Source organism: Salarias fasciatus, chromosome 20, assembly GCF_902148845.1.
Source record: "Salarias fasciatus chromosome 20, fSalaFa1.1, whole genome shotgun sequence".
In the NCBI taxonomy this organism is placed as follows: domain Eukaryota; kingdom Metazoa; phylum Chordata; class Actinopteri; order Blenniiformes; family Blenniidae; genus Salarias; species Salarias fasciatus.
The window spans coordinates 19,857,926-19,879,807 of record NC_043764.1 but is presented as its reverse complement, the minus strand read 5'-3'; positions in this window follow the sequence as shown (position 1 = coordinate 19,879,807).

Genomic DNA, 21,882 nt, shown 5'->3' with positions numbered 1-21,882 from the left:
GAAGACCATTATAGTTGCCATGTTCTTCATTGTACACATTTAACAAAGTTCTGATGCATGCAAAGGCATCAACAAAAACAACAAAAGATTGTCGTCTGCTCATCCAGCACCGTTTTTTCCATGACATTTAGACAAATTGTAGATGAATCATGGAAAAAAGAAGCAGCTCGCCACGTAACTGCACGGAGAGTCCTGTGAATGTCCTACAGTGACTCGCTAAGGAGAAAAAAAATCTTACTATAAAACCATATAATAAAGTGCCTGCATTGATGCGAGTTACTGTCTAATTCCATGCATGCTGAATGTGTGACAGGGGATAGACGTCCCCTCTCGTCCACATATCTTTGATTCTCCATTATAAATTAAAAAAAGTCTGCTCACTTGCAGATTGGACAAAAAACAACAACATACGATTGTATTTTAAAATCAGTGAAGTAAGGCTGTCATCTGCCATGACCCACATGTGACCCACGTTTTTGTCTTCATCGCGTCCGTACTTTTTATAGAAAATAATTGTTTTGAAAAAAAAAGTGAATATTTCTACATACTATTCATCTGCTTGTTCTTATCGGCATGCGGAGCCGACACTTTCGTCCTCGTTCCCTTTCAGAGCGAATCGGGGGTGTGAAATGAGAAACAATATCACACTTGGACACACACTCTTAATTAGGAGTGAGATGGAGTTCACCTGCAGAGGGTTTAATTCGGCGGCACGCGGGGAGAGAACATCTAAGCTTTGGGAGGCTAATCAAGATGATACAATACCTCAGACCTGCAGGCACCTGCACGTAATCTAGACGCCGTCTTCCTCTTTTGTCTGCTCAGATTAAACGATACTTACGTGCAAGGCGACCTCCGGTTCCTCTGCTTTAAAGAGACGTGATCAAAATTGGTAGTATATCAATCAGAGGTGGGAGGGGGTTGCTAAACTCTGAAGATTTTTCCTAAAATAGCATGTCAATAGCAAGAGCTTCTATTTAGATTATGAGCTGTCACAACAGAGTCCGTGTTTTAACCACTCATCAGGAAACAGAATATGGCTGTCTTCATTATTATCATTAAAATCCTCCCTAATGCTTTTTAGATGACATGGACAATTAAAAAAAAAAAAAAAAAAATCTATAAAAAGATGCACAGCAGGGCAAGTTAGCAGGACTCCGACCAATGCAGCAAATTGTCCACAAGAAACTGCAATTTGTCAGAACAGGGTGGGAGTCCACTGAGGCTGACTGCACAGACCTGCTGTGGACTGAACACACAATAATATAAACAACCTGCATTAGCAACATTTTGGATAATCAAGGAAATGTTGCATTGTTTCACCGAGAAGAAGGGAGGATGGGGAAAGACCAGAAACACACCGACCAGCTCCGTCACGTTATGACAGAAAGGCGTCCAAGATCAGACTCCAGCTGGGGATCGGATGTGAGGCCGTGACGTGGGTCAGGGAAGCGCGTGTTGGTTCCTCACCGGTTTGTGTACTTCATGTTTATATCCTCAGGTGATGTGTTCGTTCAATTGACCCATTTCATTGTTATATAACATTTATTCCATGAATGATGCATTTTGTGTTACTTTTTTGTAAATATATTCATTTCACAAATGCAGTATGATGATTGCTATATAGAGAAAAGGATGCTGGTGGTGGAGCTGCCAAGCCAGAGGAAAAAAGAAAGGCCAGTGAGAAAATATGTGGATACACCAAGGAACACACTTTTTTTTTTTTTTTTTTTTTTTTTAACCCCGTACTTTTCTTATTTTCATGCTTCTGGACATGGTGGATAACTGCGGCGCATGCCGAGCTGTACCAATGTTTAAAATATTTTCCAATATGTCATGCCATGTCTCAAGAGTGAAAGCTGAACCACGATATGAGCGTATGCATATACAATGCAGTGCTTGCTGAAATAATTATTAAAATATGTAAATTATTGCCTCAATATTGCCAAGCGAATAATAGATGTGAGGTAAAGGCAGTTAATTTGAAGGAGGCAAAATATAAGAGGGATAGAAACAGCAAATAGACTCACCCAAACCAAATCCACCCTCTGTCTCCCTGCATAAATTATACATCATTTCCATATTGGTTCAATATATATGCTCTTTAATTGTAATTACGTCCTGCTTTTAGGCAGTTGAGCAACATTTTCACTCAGCACAAATGGTAAATATGGTATCGGAGCATTTCCTGCCTGACTACATAGACGATGTAGAAATATTATAAATGGCGTGGTAAATGATCAATCTCTTAATCACTGATGTGTCAGTATGTGCTCCTCTTCCTCTGACTGAATGGCCCAACAACTTCAGTCAGTGATGATCTGTCACTCAATCGATGAAATCATAGTTTCATTTTTAATTTCCGCTCACTCGTGACCCGACTTTCATGTTCCGGCCTGACAAGTTTTTCGTTTCTCTCCCTGATCCGTCGCCTCCTCGTGGCTCCTTCCCTTTCGGCTCTCTGGTTGTGTTGTGCTCTCACGCTCCTTCCTTCATTTCATGTATTTGTTGTATGGTTTTGCCGCCCGTGTGCGCTGAACCTCTGAACCTCCAGCGTCTCGTCCGGCCTTTTCCTCCCGCTGTGTGTTTAAGCACTCGCTCTCGTCTACCTGTTCTTGTTGGTCCGTCCTGCTTTGTTCCCGTGGCTTTTGATCCCTGCAGCTTTCCCTGCGTCGTCCTGTTTTTTTGATCTGTGTAAGTCGTGTTCATGTTTTTTCGGCTCTCTAGTTTCCCAGTGTACTTTTCCCCTTATCCTAAATAAAAGATCACGTTGGGTTTGAATGTTTGGCTCCTTGGCAGGAAGCACTGCACGTTGCTGGGTGGTTTATATCGATTCTATGCCCCAAATACCGCAGTGATGACTTCCCGTCCAGCGGCAGAAAGAGGAGGTGACAAAGACATCCAGGCAATCAGTGTGAAGCGGGAGGATACACAGGACAAAGTGTATTTTGAAAAGATTATCCACCGTGAGAAGCCTTAATGGGGAAAAAGTCATAATTGGAGTTTCCTCAATACCACTGTTATTAATGTTCATCATGATTGTTAAGGTACAGATAATTTGTTTCTAATTAAACAAAATTTAGCTAAAAAAAGAAAAAAAAAAAACAACAAATAGAAGGCCATAAAATTCTTCTTTTTCTAAAAAATATTGTAGAATAGAAGCATAACTTTTCAGAAATGAGCTGCTCATTATGTTGCTGGACCTGAGCTCATACTCTTTGAAGTTGGTGAACCGCGGCACCTAATAGAGTTTTGTTTTTAAACAGCTTTTATGGCTCATGACTGTATTTTCAGGCACCAGTCGACTAATGATCTCAGCAATTAAAAGACTTTTTGTGTTGCGTCGAGGAGATTTTCAAGCGTGCGCCAAAGCCCCCTGTCAGTCCCGCCGCGACATAAATATATAATACATATGAAAATCTTTTTTTGACCTTATCTCTAACCCCACAAAGCTTCCTGACACCAGAGTTGTGAAACGGAGGTCCGCTGGGTTTTCGGCCAAGCTTGAGAGCCCGTGCGCATTGTTCCATTCACAGCGAGCGCTGTGAAGTCCGGGCCAATGTAACAGATGACCGTGTTGACGAGGCTGGAGCTGTCGCCGTTCCCGCTCACCTCTGCGACTGCTGGCAACAACAAACCCCACTTCTCAATCTGCCTCTCCGTCACCGACTCAAATTAACAGTTGGACTCGCGCACATAATTATAAGTTATTACAGTAATATTTCCATTCGGCTGTATTGTAAATAGTCACTGCTAATAAAAAAAAAAAAAAAAACTGATCCCATAAAGCGTCATTGGGGATTCTAATGAGTTGGATGGCAGCCAAGGATATTTTCCCCCCATTTGACGCTGTTTCAGCATAGGAGCTTTTAATGAGTGTCATAATTATGCACCCCAAACATAATCTTGAAATGAAACACAAAAATGGAGAGAGGAGAGATATCCTCCTTCTCCTCCTCCTCCTCCTCCTCCTCAGCAGCTGCTGTAAGGCTGAATGTGAATTTCCAGATCACCCTGTTATGAAAATGTATTTTCCTTGGGAAAACATTCATTTCACTCTGTCTAGCAGTGATTTAAAATTCAGGACTAATAGCTTTCATTCATTAATATCATATTATGACACAGTGAGCGACGATAACAGAATCAAACTTGGATCTCTCATTAATATATATGAATAGATTGGCTTGTTATGCATAAACCATGAATTAGCTAATTAAGAAAATTACATTAGAGGTTGGAGAGTGAACCCTGCACCTGTGCATGTGTGTGCCATCAGTCAAATCCACAGAAAGCGCAGATTTATCTGGATGATACATGCACACAGGAAACCTTTACACCGCAGAGACTGAAGCTCCTCGCTGGCTTTCTCCTTTCATTTGTTATTTAGGCGGCGCAAAGAGCAAACATCCGAATGTGTGAGGGATAAATCCCCCCCCTTGTTTAATGAAATTAATGTGGACTAACCACTGTGACTCTGGTTCCACTAAAACGTCTAATTTAAGGAGCCGCTCCTTCGATTGACTGGTTTCTGCTCCGAAGTGTGCAGTAAACTTTGTGGGACAGTCGGTAAACTTTAATTACTTTTCCAAATAGCTGCGGCGAATAAGATGCATAGACACAACAGTCAAACGTTAAACACCTGATTACTTGGACACTGAGATTCATCCAAACAAATTATATCCTGAAATGTCTTTCCTATTATGAGACATGAAGTGACAGAAATATATCTTTTTTTTTTTATTTCACTTTTTCAGAAAGAATTTGGTTCACTAGTAACAATAACAATAGATATACGTTGATTTTTGACATGCCAGAACGCCACTATATGATTGTATATTGTGTTATTACTTTACACTCATGAAAAACCAACATTAAACATTCATCGTATCTCATCACAATCGGAAAAGATCCCTAAAAAAAACAGACGATACTGAAGATCTTGGATCTCAGTTAAAGTTCTGTTGCAATTGCAATGTTATATTCTTTTTGTAGTTCAGTTTAATTATAGCTGCAGACTCTGCTCAGGACTTGCCAAAATTTTAGTGTCTGCTGTTGCGTAGTGCTCAGAAAAGTACAGAGCTGTGTTGTAAGATCAGTTGCATCACCTTGGAAACAAGTGAGCTTTTTAAATCCTGTCTTATGGTGTGTTTTATTCCCCGGCCGACGTCCAGCAGGAGAGGGTAAACAGTTGTACTTTTGTCTTGAGGTTTTCCTATGCTTCAGCTCTTATCTATATTTTCAGACCGACAAAGCAAACCTGGAACTTTAACAACTTTTACGACAAGACAGAGTGGATTAGTTTTGATTTTATGGTTGTAGAATTGAGAAAAATGGGAATGAGTTCATCCTCATTACTTTTTTTGCAATAAAATCTCACATTTCAGAATCGGAGTCGTTCAATATTACCGTGTTTCTCCGATGGTGCTGAGGAGCTCGGCTTGCACAAATCTGTGAGATATCGATGTATCCTTTCTGTGAAGAGATGGTCTAAACGAGAAAGCTTTATTTCTTTTGTGATAACTTTTGCTTTTTTTGTGTGTATCATAAGCTGTCTCGGAGTTATGTTGATGAGAAGCTGAGTCCTTTTACTCCTGAGAGCCGAGAAGTAAAAGGGCAGGGGGATGAATCTGCCACATCACATCCTGATTACGAATGCTATGAATGAACACTACATATAAAGAGTTTTAAGAAAGCACTCAGAACCATTGCTCGGTTTGAAGAAAGATGAACAGAAATGACGGAGTCTTGAGGTCTAGTTTGAATTATTCTTGCAACGGGAAGTCGCGCATGTACAAGGTGAGAGCACAGGGACAACTGAAAAAAACAAGTCACAATGGGAACAGATGACTTGTGCGAGTTCATATTTCAAGGATAATGGAAAGATGTTTTTCTGAGAACATTCCGATGCAGGGACTGAAGAAAAAAATTTTGTCACTGTAGTAAAAGTTACTATCAGTATAGTTTCATGGTCCTCTCCTGCGGTTTCTGGACAATGCTCAGCTGTATCATTCATGTAATAAAGGGTTTAAGAGTTTATATTGCTGCTTTGAACTGAGTATTCTACAAATATCAAATATTGGATCAGTCGACTTGTGCGAGTGTCAATGCTTTGCAGCTCCAGTGTTTCCCCTGGTTATATTTCTGTTCCTGTTCACAAAAGCAAGATCAGACTCATTGAAAAACTTGACTTTGTGTCATACGAACACGGGCACAGTGTCACAGTGTCACAGAGGAGGGATCGACTCGAGCTCATCCCCACACCCTGAATCAGATAACGCCGCATGGAAGACGAATCTCACCTACATGCTGCTTCTGGCGAATCATTTCTCTCCCCGCTAAATGAATATTTGAATTAAGACCAGCCTCAAACTATAAAAGGCTCAGACCTTTAATGTTAAGTAAAAATGGGTTATCTTGTAACGTCATAGTCATGATGAGTTGTTTTCTTGCAGCGTCTCTGTAAATTATATCAAACCGGCCTGAGTGTGTGAAACGCCACCACCACCAGCAGCAGCGGTCATTATTCCACACCGGTTGATATCCAAATGCTTAATAGAGCTTCGGATTGCTGAAGTTCAGTGATGATATTCAGTGTTGCCAAAACCTGCTGGTTTTACGACGGGTCATCTTTCCATCTTTCTACTCCTGTTTGAAAACTGCGGTCTTTGTGGAGTTTTTTTTTAATCTGACGGCTTTTGTAGCTTTGACTTGTGGTGCTCTGGTGCATCGGCTTTTAAAGAGCTTTGTAGATAAATAAAACCACCAATTGGTTTAACAGACTAATATTTTTATTGATTTTTTTTTAGCCTTGTAATCAGGCTTCCCACCATCATGAGGAACTCAGGATTCAATATTTTGCTGAATAAAACCTGGGCAAGCATCATAGAGATTACCTCTATTGTTGGAGCCACACCTGCTGTCAATACTTCATCTGATGCAAACACCGACTGCCTGATTCTGGAGCTGCTACGTCAGCGTCTGTGCTGAAGCAGCGCTAAAGACATCCATGCATGCAGCTTTGGGTTGAAAAGTTCTAACCCACCGGTTGTTTGTATTTTTGGAATGATTGAACAGACTCGTCCATCTGCAGACCTCCGAAAACTTGCATATTCTGATTAATCACGCCTTTCTTTCTCAGTTTATTTTATCGATAGAGCGATATCCTTCAGTAACTGTGAAGTTTGTTTTGTTTCTTTCAGGACTGTTTACTGCTCCATGCACTTGAAGCCCGTATTGAATAAGATTAAGCATGCTGCTGTTTGAGTTTGGGCTTTGTTGCAAAATTACCCGAAACTACAGTTTAATTTGAATGAGCTGATTTAAAAGTAATTTAATTTAAAGAACCTGGAAGCAGGAACGTATAGCAGCAGACTTTTAATGAGCTTCTATTTCCACTGTTGCACACCTCTTTTTCAAAGTACAAAGATTTCCTTGTTATTACTTATTGCCATCACCTAAATACTGTTACCCAGTTGTATTGGAATCTGTTTTCATCTAAATCATCTTGTGAAAGAGACTTGTTGAATGAAGGAAACCTGAAATTGAACACCCATCCAATTATCTCTGCTGGCTTTGCATTGTTTTTTGAATTCTTGATTTTAATGGGTGTGTAGAAATGCAAGACTTTGCTTTTTTCTGACATAACCCCGCTGTGATTAAACACTGACAAAAAACACATAAATACAGAAAATTGTCATAGAAACCAGCTAAACTGGTTCTAGCTTTGGCAGAAAATGTCTGTGTTTGTGTAAGACGCTTTCAGTTACAATCTAATTGGAGCAATATATAAAAAAACAAAACAAAACATCCATCTCCTTAGAAGTTTTAAACTATTTCGAACTTTCTCGCCATTTTGAATTCAGAAACGCGAAGTGATGTGATTCAGCCAGAGAAACTTGGACGAAACCTCATTTCTGATTCCTGTAAGACTGGTAAAACCCATCCTCTCTCTTCTCCCTTTACTGCTTTTAATTTTTAATTTTTTTTTTTTTTTTTTTTGCCAGAAAAAGTCAAGTTCCACTTAGTAATGTGGCAAAAATAGACTTAGAGATTTTACACCTTCCTTCACTCTGTATTCCACAAATGATTTAGAGCCATTCAAGTGCGAGTGTTATGCAGTCGGTGTAATTAGATATGATTTTAACTCATTATTAAAAGGGAAACATACCCAAGAGTTAAGGCTTTCACTTAGTATTCTGCTGAGTGACGCATTGATCAGTTTGGTAATATATTCAGCTTTGGCTGGGGGTACTGAGCAAGGTGATATCTCAGTCTCTTTCAAGCACTTGTAATTCTAAATTACATGTCTCACTTCTTCCTGTGAACAGTCAAAGCCAGAAAAAAAAAAAAAAAAAAAAAAGACTTCAGACTCTTGTCTGAAGTAAGACGTGGCGTGTGCAGCATTCAAGAAAGTAGGAGCTCTTCAAAAACCTCAAGACAATGAAACACACCGGTGCTTGGTGAAACTTTTAGTGTTGATCTGACAAAATAACGAGGAGCCGCAGTCACAGCTTTATAGTTTTAGTTGTGAGGCTGAACTTTAAAATACGCCACCAGCAGCCAGTCACTCGTCTTCTCTGTAATCGGAACGTGCCGGGCGCTGGAATCTTTCTGCAGGTTAATGCGGCTGTCGGCACGCTGCCACACAACACCAAGGTGCAGATGCTGAGCAGGTGGCCGCCCTCGGAGCCGTGGTTACGGCCGTCACGTCGCAACAAGACGGATACTGATTGGAAACTGCCGGCCGACTCGGCCCTTCGTGCGTTTCCCGTGCCTGTGTGGGTTCACTTGTTATAGCTGAGGTTTGCTGGTGATTTAATTGGCCGTAGGTGAGTAGATGATTATTTGTCATTGTTAGGACTGCTGGAAGCTGTCAACCCACTGTATCCTCCCTTTTAATTAGTGTGGGCTGGAGAGTTGCTTCGGTGTGTCGGGACTCTACCGTCGATGAAAGGGTAGAAGTGACGCCCGTCGTCTTGGTCCAGTGAGTTTGCAAGTCTGTATTTTGTGGCAGCACGTGTTTTGATATGGACAGCTCCAAGTTGTTTCACCAACATGCGTAAATATCAGCCATACTCATTCTGAGTGCTGTGCAAAAACTAAAACGTACTGCTGTTTGTCATCTAATGTCAACATGGCTCCACTGTACCACCTGTCTCCTCTGGAATCCGAGCATGCCTGAAGACCTTGACACTCGCATCTGCTTGTTTGCATGACAGATGTTTGACGGCATGCATATCAAGTACGATCCTTTGTTGAGCATCCATAGCAACGGCGGAAGAATATGGAGAACTGCTGATATCTTCACTGGAACAATACCGATATGAGCTTTGAGGAGGGTTTATCTGTCAAAATATCTCACCTTTACCTTCCATTATTGATTTAATTTTCTGCTTTTGTGGTTTCAAATAAGCAACTGGACAAATGAGTACCCGGACATGATTGGTGTGATTAAAAAGATCATTTAAAGAGGATGTTTGATGTTTGTTTTTATCTCTGTTTTCTGCCCATTTTGAACTTTAAGCAGCCGCCCAAAGTTGATTAAGATCCTCACCCTGATCCCTCAGGGGATGCAGTGTTCGTGTGAAGGTCTTTGATCAGTATTGGTGAAATTAGTGGCCTGTCTCCCATCCAGAGTTTGTATTTGGTTGTGATTAACAGCTGTAGGAACAGCTGGCACAAATAGAGATTGATTGGGATCAATCACTCTGTCAGAACATGATTATGATGCACCTGCAACCATTAATAGAAAGACAGAAATTCAAAAGAATATGTTGTAAATTCAGGGAAAAAAGGCAACATGCAGCGAGGGGGAGATGTGTGAAATTGTGTTGATGCGTCAGACTCCGCCCAGTTGAACATATCGGCTTAAGACGTTGGTGTTAAACTGCTTCGGACTGGAACAATATTGACTTTACATTTCATATCACTTTACCAATGTTTTTCGCCCCCCCCCCAAAAAAAAATCACATTTGAATAACAATCATGCACATAGCATTAGATAATAAACATTAAAACTCACTATTTTAATAATACTGTGTGTTGGGATAGTTCGCCTTAATAGTTCAGCTTAATGAATTGAAGTCTATTTGAAATAGTAACCTACTGAAACATAGATATACCAGCTCTTAAATGCCAGTGCAAACATTATGTTCAAGACGCACTGAATAATTCACACCATATCATCATACTCTGATTTTTAACACATTCTTAATTTATTTTATTTTATTTTCTCCCAGTTTATCAGCACCGGTCCATCGCAGCGGCCCTAATGAGGCATCCGAACGGTGTGGGAGTCGGGAGGAAAGGCAAATGAATTCATGCGTGTTACATACTGATTGCACCTGATGCGTGAGCTCGCTCAATGCCTGCGCACAGTTTTGTGCCAAATGTTAGATGTTAAAGATATTTTAATGAATAGCAGAAAACTTCCCGGTGCCTCCAGCTGCTGCTCTGCCAGAAGCGTCAGAGGATCACTGGAGTCGACGACGAGCCGCTGTGAGCTTCATGTAAATCCACCAAATGGGTTTTGATAGATTCCTGCTTGGACTGACGTTTTGAACTGACTGATTGACAGTTTGACCGAAAAAAACCAAAAAAACCAAAAAAAAAAACCCACTGCCGTCATTAGAGCTGCACGGGGGATCGGGAGGAAGAAAGGTGATGAGGAGATGGAGCTGTGAGCTTCAGATCAGTGCGGAGCGCTGCGTACGTGCACCTCTCCTGGAGGAAGTGATTTAGGGTTCTGGAAAATGTGAAACCACTTAGTAAGCGGATTACAGGGTTGAAGGGTCACTTCTCAATTTTGTAGTTGTTTAAAAACATTAATTAAGCGTTGCTACTCATGAGGACCGGGGAGAATAATACCACACAATCTGTCAGCGGAGGGCAGGATGAGGTACTTAAAGAGTGAAGCACAGCTGATTAGCGATAAGGAAGAAGTGAAACAGGAAGGCTCCGGCGGCAGCTGGGTGCAGACTTCATTTACCGAGGTCTCTCGGTGACCTTCTGCCAGGAAACTTTTTTTTTTTCTTACAAGTAACAAATATTTTGGCTTCCTGCCTTCTTTATAATTCAGGTAGCACTGTTGTAAAATATGCATTATTTGTCTTGTGCCCACTAGTCAAACACACATGAACAACCGCAAGAAAATAAACCCGGTGTTTCGATGGGTTCATATTTTATTTAGCTGGGTCTAAGGTTTAATCCAGGTTATATGACTCCGGCACAAAAGTGTTCTCTTTATTTCTGACTGTAATTCCTGCAATTTTATATAGATACATTTTAGGAACGCACTCTTCTCATATCTGAAATTAGCATATTCCGCATGAGGTAGTAAAGTGGCTGCATACTCTTGCTTCTTAAAAGAACAAGTGCACATTTGTAAATAAAATAACAGTTTAGTGAGACAGGTCTACCTGGGGTAAAAGAAAAAAAGGTATCACAGGTTGTTTATGCTCGGCTGAGGTTAAAGGTACACTGGATGTCAGCTCCAATTGTAATAATTCATCTGTTGAGAAAAACAGGCGGTATTACCATCTTAATGTTTAATTCATTACCTAAACTGTTGATGGGTGGTATGATAGATGTGCGTGTACTTGACAGCGTTATTAAAACTTCGAAACTCGGCTTGTCCGCAATGCTTCAAATAAGCCCTGCGAGAGAGGAGAACCGGCATCATTATTCCAGCAGCCGGGTAGCTGTGGAGAAGTGCGTCGTGAAGTGGAGCTCTCTCGGCTGAGATTTTATGATAAAGGGATAAAGGGAAAGTTTTGTAAAGAATCTCCAGCATCTGGACTTTTTAAGGACTGGAACCAGTGAGGTCTCCCGTGAATCTGCAAAGTCCTCAGAAAGCGGGAGGTATCAAAGTTTCCAAACCGCTATCGGAGGGAGACCGTGGCACCCAACCATGTGGGGCCCGGGTGTAAATTACACGGAAGTGTTTGCAACGTGTTTGCGTGGATGCGTTTTAATGTGGCAGCCGTTGATAAGACCTCATCCATCACTCCGGCTGGTGTGGGTGTTCGAACTGACTTATCTCGGTGGTGTATGGCATACATTACCATTCCCCGTACATGCGGAGCCACTTATGAACCCTGATTGCTCGGTATATGTAGCGCGAGATGAGAAAAGATATGCGGGAACTCTGACACGCGCAAAGCGCAAGGATCGGACACTTCTGGTTTCTATTACTGTTATGCATTTTCCCACCCCGGTGTCAAAAACATAGGGACGATATGTGGAGCGTGAATCGAAGCAAGATGCAGTGATTTCCATATATCAAAACCCCGCACGTTCATGAAGAGACATATCAAATATTGAAATGAAGTCAATTTGACATTCAAAAATGTTTGCACATTTTGAATAAAGTGCCTTTGGAGGAGTGTTTTGCAACCACTCAGTAACATGAAGGCGAAGGGTGATTCATAAAGTCTCCTAGAAATAAATACAGCATCTAACTTCCTGAAAATGATGATACGCAATGTGTTGATGAACTTTAATGTGTAGCGACTCAATACCTCAGCGTTCTGTACACTGGGCACTGAAACCAGCGACGGCACATTCAAACTGTCATCTTTTTCTATTTTTTTTCTAAACGAACGCTGCATTTTTCTCACTAACAGTGAGATGAGAAGATCAATACCACTCCCATGTCTTTGTGTTTAACAATTGATCTTCTCTCTTTCAACAATAAGCAGGTCCCTTGACTCTGTTTTGTCTTTTAACTTCCTGTGTGTCACACTCTCTGGTGTGGAACACGCCAGCATCCAGGCCGACAAGGCAGGAGTCAGAAGGTTTGGAAATGATTCGTGTCGACGAGAAATACGGTTCAGTTAACTCTTGAAACGACGATACGTATTTTTCACTGGACTGACAGCTTGGAATGGTGGAGATAAATTATGTTTTGATGACATTTGAAGCAGTTTTTCTTTCAAAAAAGCACATTTATAACTGACTGAATGGAAAATGTGCATCATATATCTGATATCCGATGCAAAATATAGACAGACGTGTATAACCTGTGATAAATATTGAGAATCTTTTGAATTTTTTATTAATGTGGAAGTGTGAATGTGTGTGTTTTTTTTTTTAAACAAGTAAGTATCTCAGCATTTTGAATTAAACCTGGATCGTCTTCAACCTGACAGCATCAGCTAAAACAAATACACACCAAAATTATTATGGCTATTGATCAATGTGGAAAATACACAGCGATCTCTATCTCTCCAATACTGCAGATCTATCTTTAGATGAACTAACAGGAAAGTTAAAAAAAAAAAAAAAAAAAAAATGTTGGCAATCCACATTTCTCCTCAAAGCACTTTCACTTGTGAACTTTGTAGTTGTGCGTTGCTGCATGCGCTTTAGAGGGAGGTCTTCCGGGAGGAGGGGGTCAAGATTCAGCTACATACTTTTCAAGTTTGTCTTGATGTTGCTCTTATTTCCACTGTAACCACCTTGAATAAATCATCAATAACTTGCTCTGACTCACAAGTTATGAGTCTCATGATATTTCACAGGCGGAATATGAACTTTATATAGCTCTGCAGCAAACAGTAGGAAAGCAAACGAGTCACACTTTGATTCTCAGTGTCTGATTGTTTTTCATTTTGTGTTTTAAAAATACATTTTTTAATATATTTTCCATTTCGAATTGGTTGAATGCATTTTTTTCCACTTTAACGTATCACCCTGATGAATTCAGTAACATTTAAAGTTGTCTACCACACTGATGTTAATTCCTCAAACTTGCAGAAAAGATCATTTTTTTCCCCCCCGTGGGAGTAATTTGACAAATAAGAAGTGAATAAAAAAGACCAATTGTATGTTCAGTGGTGCCACAAAGTTAAAAGCAGAAGTACAGCAACAGGAGAAGAAAGGTATTTTGTATTAGCTGTGTTTGTGTTTGCCTCTAAATAACAGTTGCTGTAAAAGATGAAGAAATTCCAGCATGCGGTATCAATACAGTTTAATCAACAAAGCTTGAAAAGGCCCTGACTTAACAGAATAACAGGAAGAACCCCTCCAGCATCGCTGCCTGTCTTTGTCCGCTGTAGAGAAGAGCTGGATCAGTCCTGTCTGGACTGCAAGATGTTTTGGAGGAAAGTTTAATTATTTTTTCTTATTAGATGTGCATTTTTATTCAGCAGCATCTTTGTTAAGAGTATCCTTTTTAGGAACGCTTTCCCCCTGTCTTTGGTTTCTCTTCGTGCACTTTGTTTCTCTGTTATCACACAAAAGGTTTTTTTTTTTTTTTTTGCACACAAGACAGTGAATCACCTGAAATCTGCCAGAGTTTTCACTTTTCCCCTTCTCTCTTCTTCTTCTTCTTCTGTCCTAGCCTCGGGCCCAAGCTCTATCATGGATTTAAAGTCACATTTCTCTCTTGGTGTTTTAATTGTTAAGCCTCTTGCTTCTCGCTCCCGTCCACATCCATCAGTGCACTGCGGCTCGCTTCGCTGTGAACTCTTGCTCTCAGCTCCGTGAGCCGCGGAGTTGGCAGCGACGACTCCGCAATACTAACCTAAAAACACATCGGTCACCTGAAACTTCTCTGAGTCGAACTCTTTCGTTGGGAGGAGGCGGTGGGGGGGGGGATTCGAAGCATTGCGCCACGATAAACCTGGCTTCAAACTTTACTGCTTTTCCTTTTTGCCTTTTCTCGACTGCGCCACGGTGCCTTCTGTCCCGTCCACAGGCCGCTGTGGGTACACCTGTCCACGCGCCGAGACCCGGTCCTCCTGCCTCGCCGGTCTACCGCTCTGACCTTCAGGCTGACAGCAAGGATGACAGGAAGGAGCTGTTTTGGGCTGACCCCTGACCGGACTCTGCTCCGTGGCGGCGGGGCACTCACTGCCACCAGAGCCAATTAAGGTCCGGGCAGGCGGCTACACGCCGCAGACCAGAACCTTCCACAGGGTGAGCCGCTGCTCCTAATCTCTTAATACCTCAGCTGGACCTGCAAGGTGACCCAACGCCGGCGCAAGACGGAATGTACTTACTGTACTCCGACTGTGTGGAAGGCAAGGTGGCGCTCTGCAGTTGGACAAATTGCAGCGAAGCCGCTTATCCACACATAGGGAATGAGTCACTACCATCCTGAAGAAAGCCTGATAAACAGTGCACTGACTGTGCTTTCATGTTGTTTGCATTTAGCAGGTGATTTACAATTGCACCATGAGAACATGAAATTTCAAGTGAGGGTTTTGCATTAGAACCTGTTTACAGGATGACCTGTGTTCAAGGGGTCAAGGAGTGATCGAATGACAAAAACGGAAAATCTTTTGTGTTTATGCGTCTGTTTACATGACAGTGGTGCTTGAAGCCACTGAAAATGCAACTTTTTGAAAATGGGTGGAAAAAAAACTTTTTTTAAAAACACTGATACTGTGCATGCGCACTGTGGCCTCAGTAAATAGTTCTTGCCATTCTGTTTATAGCGTATTGTTTTCTGACTGCACGTGATACAAAAGTAACCAACAGCACCCACTAGTGGCTCGACAGACTAACTGCAATGTTTTCAGCAGCTCTGCTGTTTCTGTTGAAACGGACATTGTTTTCAAAACGTTGTGTAAATGCGAAACTTTTCTGAAACGACAATACAAAAACCAATGTGTTTTCGACAGAAACGTGTTCAACAGAGCCTAAATTGTTTAAATATATTATATCAGATCGTTGCAGCAAAAAAAAAAAATAAAAAAAAAAATCTAAATTTGGCTAAAATAGAAAAAAATAAATAAAGGAAAACTCAATATGGGAGATGACCAGACAATTTGAAAAGTTGTGGTAGAATTTTAAATGAATATTTTAATAAATCCATTCAGAGGAAATGGCCATCATCACAAAAACAGTAATATCTCTGCTGAAGGCTGAGCTGGTTTGAACTCATCCCAATCTTTTTGCGATCTGGGAGACTCGTCTAATATTGTATCATTATAAAAGCAACGGCTGTAAATCGATGGTGACCAATCTTGTGTATCTGCCGAATAGATCTGCTTCGAGGTGTGTGTGCAGCATAACGGTAGCGCCAGTTTTCATCTGTGCAGTGCTTTAGTAGGAGCGAGAGATGAAACAGGAGCTCTGCTGAGTGAACTCAATGTATGTACATGCAGCACTTGGAAAAATGACACAATATTTGCAAAGCTGCGCTCACATACTGTCTTAAAAAGACAGACAAGAGCAGCATGTATCTGAAATGAGCTCAAGTTACAGGAGAAAGCACAAGAAAACTTTTCGGAGCGATAAATCTGCCGGAGCACTTGGCCCTGTCAGGGTCTCTCAACATTGACATTTTGATGAAAGCTCTTCTGTCAGAGAATAAATCTGACTCATAAAACCAGAATGGCTCATATATTTACAGGCTTTTGTCACAGATTGCTGACCGTGGACTGCAAACACAATAAAACGAATCCGTCAGAATATTTCTCATTTCCCTCTAAATCATTCTGTTTTTCATGCTTCCGCCTGAGTGATAACTGCGGCAGATGTGCCAGTACGCGGAGCTTCTTCACTCCAGTGGTCTGCTATAGATGGAAATGGATGACTATTATCAAGTGAGACCTCGAAGGTAGTACGTATGCAAACACGCCGTATGCATCCCATCTTGATTTGAGCTAAAGGATTTAGTTTGAAGATACACAGAGGGGTCTATTTGTGTTTCCTATTTTCACAAGCTCTCATCGGAGATACGGCCCGTCCAAAGGAGCTATATGTGCTTTGTAAATATATCATTCCTTGTCAACAGATAGGAGGTTGATGGCTTTTGGCACTCGGTAGAATAAACTGAAGCTGATAAACAAATCAAGTTGAGCCCTTAAGACAACCTGAAAAGCAATTTCAGCTCCTGACACCACAAAAGGGAAGCGTCCCCCTGGCTCCAGCACGCCGCGCATGTTGTTCCGCTGCTTTCAGGTGGTCCTCATAAGCTGGAAAAAGCAGGGAAGCATCTCTCGGCACCAAGTGCTTTAAGCAGGTGAGCAGTCGAGGCCCATGCTTGTGACTTTTTTGCGAAGAATATCAACACCTCGCACACAAAACCGGATTTCTCTTTCATTTCCACTGGCGCAAAAGCATAACTTTTTATTTTTCTATTTCACTAATTTACAGTGGTAGATATCAGTGGTGATTATGGATTCAGCTTGAATCTCCCGGCGGTTCATTATTTGCCTCCGCTCTGATTTATTCTAAGAATATATTTGTTTACAAACTCTCAGGATACCAAACACAAGAAATAAAAGGAACATTAGAGACATTTGGCTATAAATTAGTGTCTTTTTCCAAACAGCGCCTCAAAATTGATGTTAATTACCTAATGGATTCCATAAAAAACTAGGGGGAGCGGTGAGGTCAACTCTAATGTTTCAAGAGCAAGAAATAATTATAAAGATAATAACGTCATGTTTTTAATGGAACATGCATTTGCATTTTTTAAATAGTCCAACAAAATGTTCTCATTTCAGAAAAGACAGCAGCATTGATTTTTTTTTTTTTCCCTTTCCCCCCTTTCTGCCAGTCTCTGGATGATTTTATCCGATTTGAATATTTTGATTGAACACATTTGCTTCTTTTGCGTGCGTGCGTGTGAGTGTGTGTGCGTGCGCTCTTAGCTCACGTCTGCATCCCTGAAAACCATTCATCCAAATGAGGGTGAACAATATATTCATCAGCCCATTAGAGGCTCCTGACAATGCATTAATAGAGGCCGATAAACCCCTCCTAATTTTATTTTTTTCAGGGCTGATAAAATCATGCCACTTGCTCGTAGTAATTAATTACTGATATCTGGCAGATTGTAAGTGATGTCTGTGCCAAAAAGTTAAGTGTGTGCAGTTTCAGTCATCTCATCTGCCCATTGGCTTCTTTTCCCATTTAATTTTAAATTTAAGACCCACAGAGAAGTAAATTGTGTGGATTTATGAGTGAAGAAGGAGACACTTGAAGACAAAGACATTTATGTCTCCCATTACAGAGCCGCACAGAATTGTTTTTAATTACTTTTGAGCTTCTTATTACATTTTAGTTATGTTATATTCAAGGATATCGCCATACAAAAAACAAGCCTTAGAGTGCATTTATTATTGTATGATTTCGTAAATCATCCACATTGTACTGAGCAGTAACTTAAAGTTACCAAGACAAAGGAGAGGAGATTGTTATGAATATGCCGAGGCAGAAAGTTGTGAAGCTTGATGTATCGCGCACATGGGAAGCTTTATTAGCGGCTGGGAGAGTTCACTCTGAGCGTTTTGCCTTCGTACTGTAAATCTTGTCTATTGGCTGCCAGCTGGCTAATTTGTGGTTACGGCAAGACATTACTTAATTTTAAAAACTCTCTGAAGTCTGTTAAAGAAATAGTTTTGGGAAATATTCTCTTTGACTTTGTGTATTATTACAGTCATGTCTCACTTGGGTGTACGGTGAGTTAGATTTCTAGTATTAGGCCTCTTTAGAGTGAAGTTAAAGTGCTGCTTCTACCAGGATGAACTCTGTGAACTCATTATAGGTGTAGATCCAGGTTGTCCAAGTAACAACAGACAGTTTTTAGCCACTAAAGAAACGTGATCTTCACTGGTTTCAGTGAAATTTCTCAAAGTGTATCAAAAATGTAAACATTGGAAGTTGTTGGAAGTGCTGATGTTACAGCCAGATGATCCGTGGGCGGATTAGAAACTGTCACCTACATACTGGCAGCAAGCGTGGCTGATATGCGGTACCTGATGACTACTTTTCATATTTATTTGTTGGATTTACTGATTCCAGGACGGTGGCAGCAGGGTTAGACTCCCCCGGTTCAGTCTGATACTAGATCGGGGTTAGCTGAGGCATAACGCTGGAGAGCAGAAGAAAAAAGAAGAAAAAGAAAACATGTGTAACAGCTAACCCTTTTTATATCTTCTCCCAAAGACTTCTTTTTCTCGGATTCAGCTCAGGGTCTTTTCTCCAGCTCAGGAATCAGGCTGTGGGTTTATGATATCAAAAACACGGTGCTAGAAGAATTTGTGGTTACTACACTTGCACGTCATCAATCAGTGGACATGGTGTGTGTCGACCTCGTCACAACTGATGGCGTTAATTGATACTGAAGAGCTATTTTGGGTGGTTAGCAGGCACGTCTAAACTGTCTGCGTACTACCGCTGTGACGGACGGGTGACCTGTGTGCCGCGAGCCCAGAAGATGAAGCCGTTCAGAACCGGATGGACGTCTCCCAGTGGCGGCCGGTTTGCTTTTGCAACCATTTCATTTAAAGAATGTAAATTTACTGTAGTTCAAATCAAAAATAGTTTCATAATGGTGCCAGAGGCGTTAACTCACCCTAATTTGACTTGGTTTTGACTTGTTGCACCAGTGTTTGTTCCAAGGATATTTTCAAAACCTCATAAATAAACAGGAATATCACTGAAATATAGTTTAGCTTGACATTTCTGTGGATTTTGGTTTACTGAAGGTTTTTTTTATTTTCTTCATGGTACTTCCTGCACACGATAAGCTAGATCATAGGAGGAACTGTAGGAACTGTCAGCAGCGTGCGGCTCTGAATGCAGCCTGCATGTCGGTTTGAGTCCTCTTTGTTTCTGCGCCCGGCACGTCAGCGCCTGCCTAATAAAGACCCGAGGACGGTGACTCACAGCAGCATCAGCTCGCCGCTGAGACGCTTTCCATGTGTTTCATCAAAGCCTCTTTGCTTTCATTCGTAACTTCTCTGAGAGTTGTTTGTGTAATGGCCTCTTTTTAGGAGTGCATCGTGTTTTTGCCTGTTCTTCATGGTCACTTGTTCCTTTGATTTTTCATTTGGAGTATTAATATACTTACAGTGAGTTGTTCTTCTTCATATTCTGTAATACAAAGTTCTTACATGTCTTCCAAATTGTTTCCAAACTTTTAGTTTCCTGTTATTTGAAACATTTTCCCAGTTCTTCTTCTCTTTTTCTGTTTCACTGGGTAAAACTTTCCTACCTTTCCAAATAATTATTTCCTGGGATGCAACATCCGTGTTATTCCCTGGCTGGATGCAGTGATACATTTTGGAGACAGTTTGTGCTTTTCTGGTCAGCTACCTGTTTGCCTGAAGCCCTGGAGTTAAACCAATAAAAATGCTGCTGGATATATCTTCATTTTAACGTAGAGACCGTGAAGATGATTGAGTTAAACTGTATTGATTTGGCAACAGAGCAAATAGGAGTATTTTACCTTAAATCAATTACTCCTTAATGTCTTAGTGCTTTTGTTTAAATAAACGCGTGGAGATTGTTACAGTGTTAAACTAATCCTTCGGTAAGCCTTTCAGCTCGTCTGCATCCTCTTCACGTCCCCAGTTCTTATATACTGTTTGTGACTAAAATTTCCCAGCACTGCCAGATGGATCCCGCAACTCACCATAACAAAGCATGTATACTCTATAACAAATGTTCCCTTTAGATATGCCAAGGGAGCCGTTTTCTGGGAGCTAAATGTTGAGCCAAAATTAATATTGACTTGATTTGCATACACATCTTATAATCCAAAATTCATGTTCCCACTGGGAGGGGAGTGGGACACACAAACTATGGTGTGCTCTCCAAGAAATACCTGTAGAGAATTGGTGTTTCTTGATTTGGAAAATTAAAGTCACAAACTGCAGACTCTGTCGTGTCAGAATTTGTGCAGAAAAAAAAAATGACATCAATACGGAAACAATTAGTGGAGTGAATAATAGATGATAGATAAGTGCACAGGGATCCATGTCGGTATTGGCGGGCTGTCATTTTCTGGACCATTGTGCAGGTTTTCATGAAGCCGGGGGGCCCCAGGCAGGTGACGTGTCGACACCTCGGGCCGATCGGTGCAAAGAAAATCCCCTGATTGGCTGCACGAGATGAGTTTAGGGCCTCGGGGTTGATATTTTGAGGCTTTGAGGCCGAGCTCGATGTTTCTCAAACTTGAGAGTCAGTGAACTGAAGGGTCTCATGAAACTCCGGTTTTGTTAAGTGACTGCTTGTTTCTCGTTGCTGAGAGATTTGACTGCTGCATTGTCTTGCTAACAGAGCCAGGAACCCAGGAGACCGTTCCAGGTTTTAAGTTATAGATGTGTGAGTGCAGTCGGCAGAAGAAAAGTTTAATTCTCATTGTTGCTCTCTGTAGGGCGTAGTGCATGAGGTTCAACTTAATGTGAAGGTATAATGCTGTGGACTGAAGGGAAAACTGGTCACAATGTGGAAAAAGAAAAGTCAAACTCACAAAGGAAACATGTATTTCAGAGAAAAAAAATCAAACAAAGCAAACAAATCTGAAAAGGCTGATGCCCGGGCTTTGGTGATTGATTCCAAGATGCTGAGACCTACACTTGCCTTAAGTTTGTGAAGAAATGTGCAGAGTCATGAATAAAGTTACCCTGTGTGCAAAATGAATCACCCCTGAGACTTGAAGCTGAAAGTCCAGTGCAGTAGAACTTTTTCCAGAGGTGTTTGTGCTCTCCTTTACACAGGTGGAGGAGGGCAACTGAAGGGCAACACGGCTCACATGTGCACTTGTGTAGCTGGAAGGAGACTGAAGGATGATTTTCGAGTAGTATCTATTTTTCTAAGACTGACAAACATCATGCACATTCAGACAGGCTGGAAATAAGTCAGAAACCACGAGGGATCTAATATTCATGTTGAATTTAACCACCAGCCTCCTGACTGAGCAGTGATTCAGCCATCATGGCGAGCCAGCTACAGGTGTCACATATCAGCCTTGAATTGCTGCTTCTTCAAATAGTTCAGACAGCAGCAAAATAGTTGAAGTTGTTGAAACCAGGTTTCTCCAGCTTTGGTCTTAATCTCCTGCTCTGCATGCTTCTGATCTCTCTTCGCTGCTAAACACTGGAATGCACTGAAGAGCCCTTATTGGGCTTTCTTTGGAGC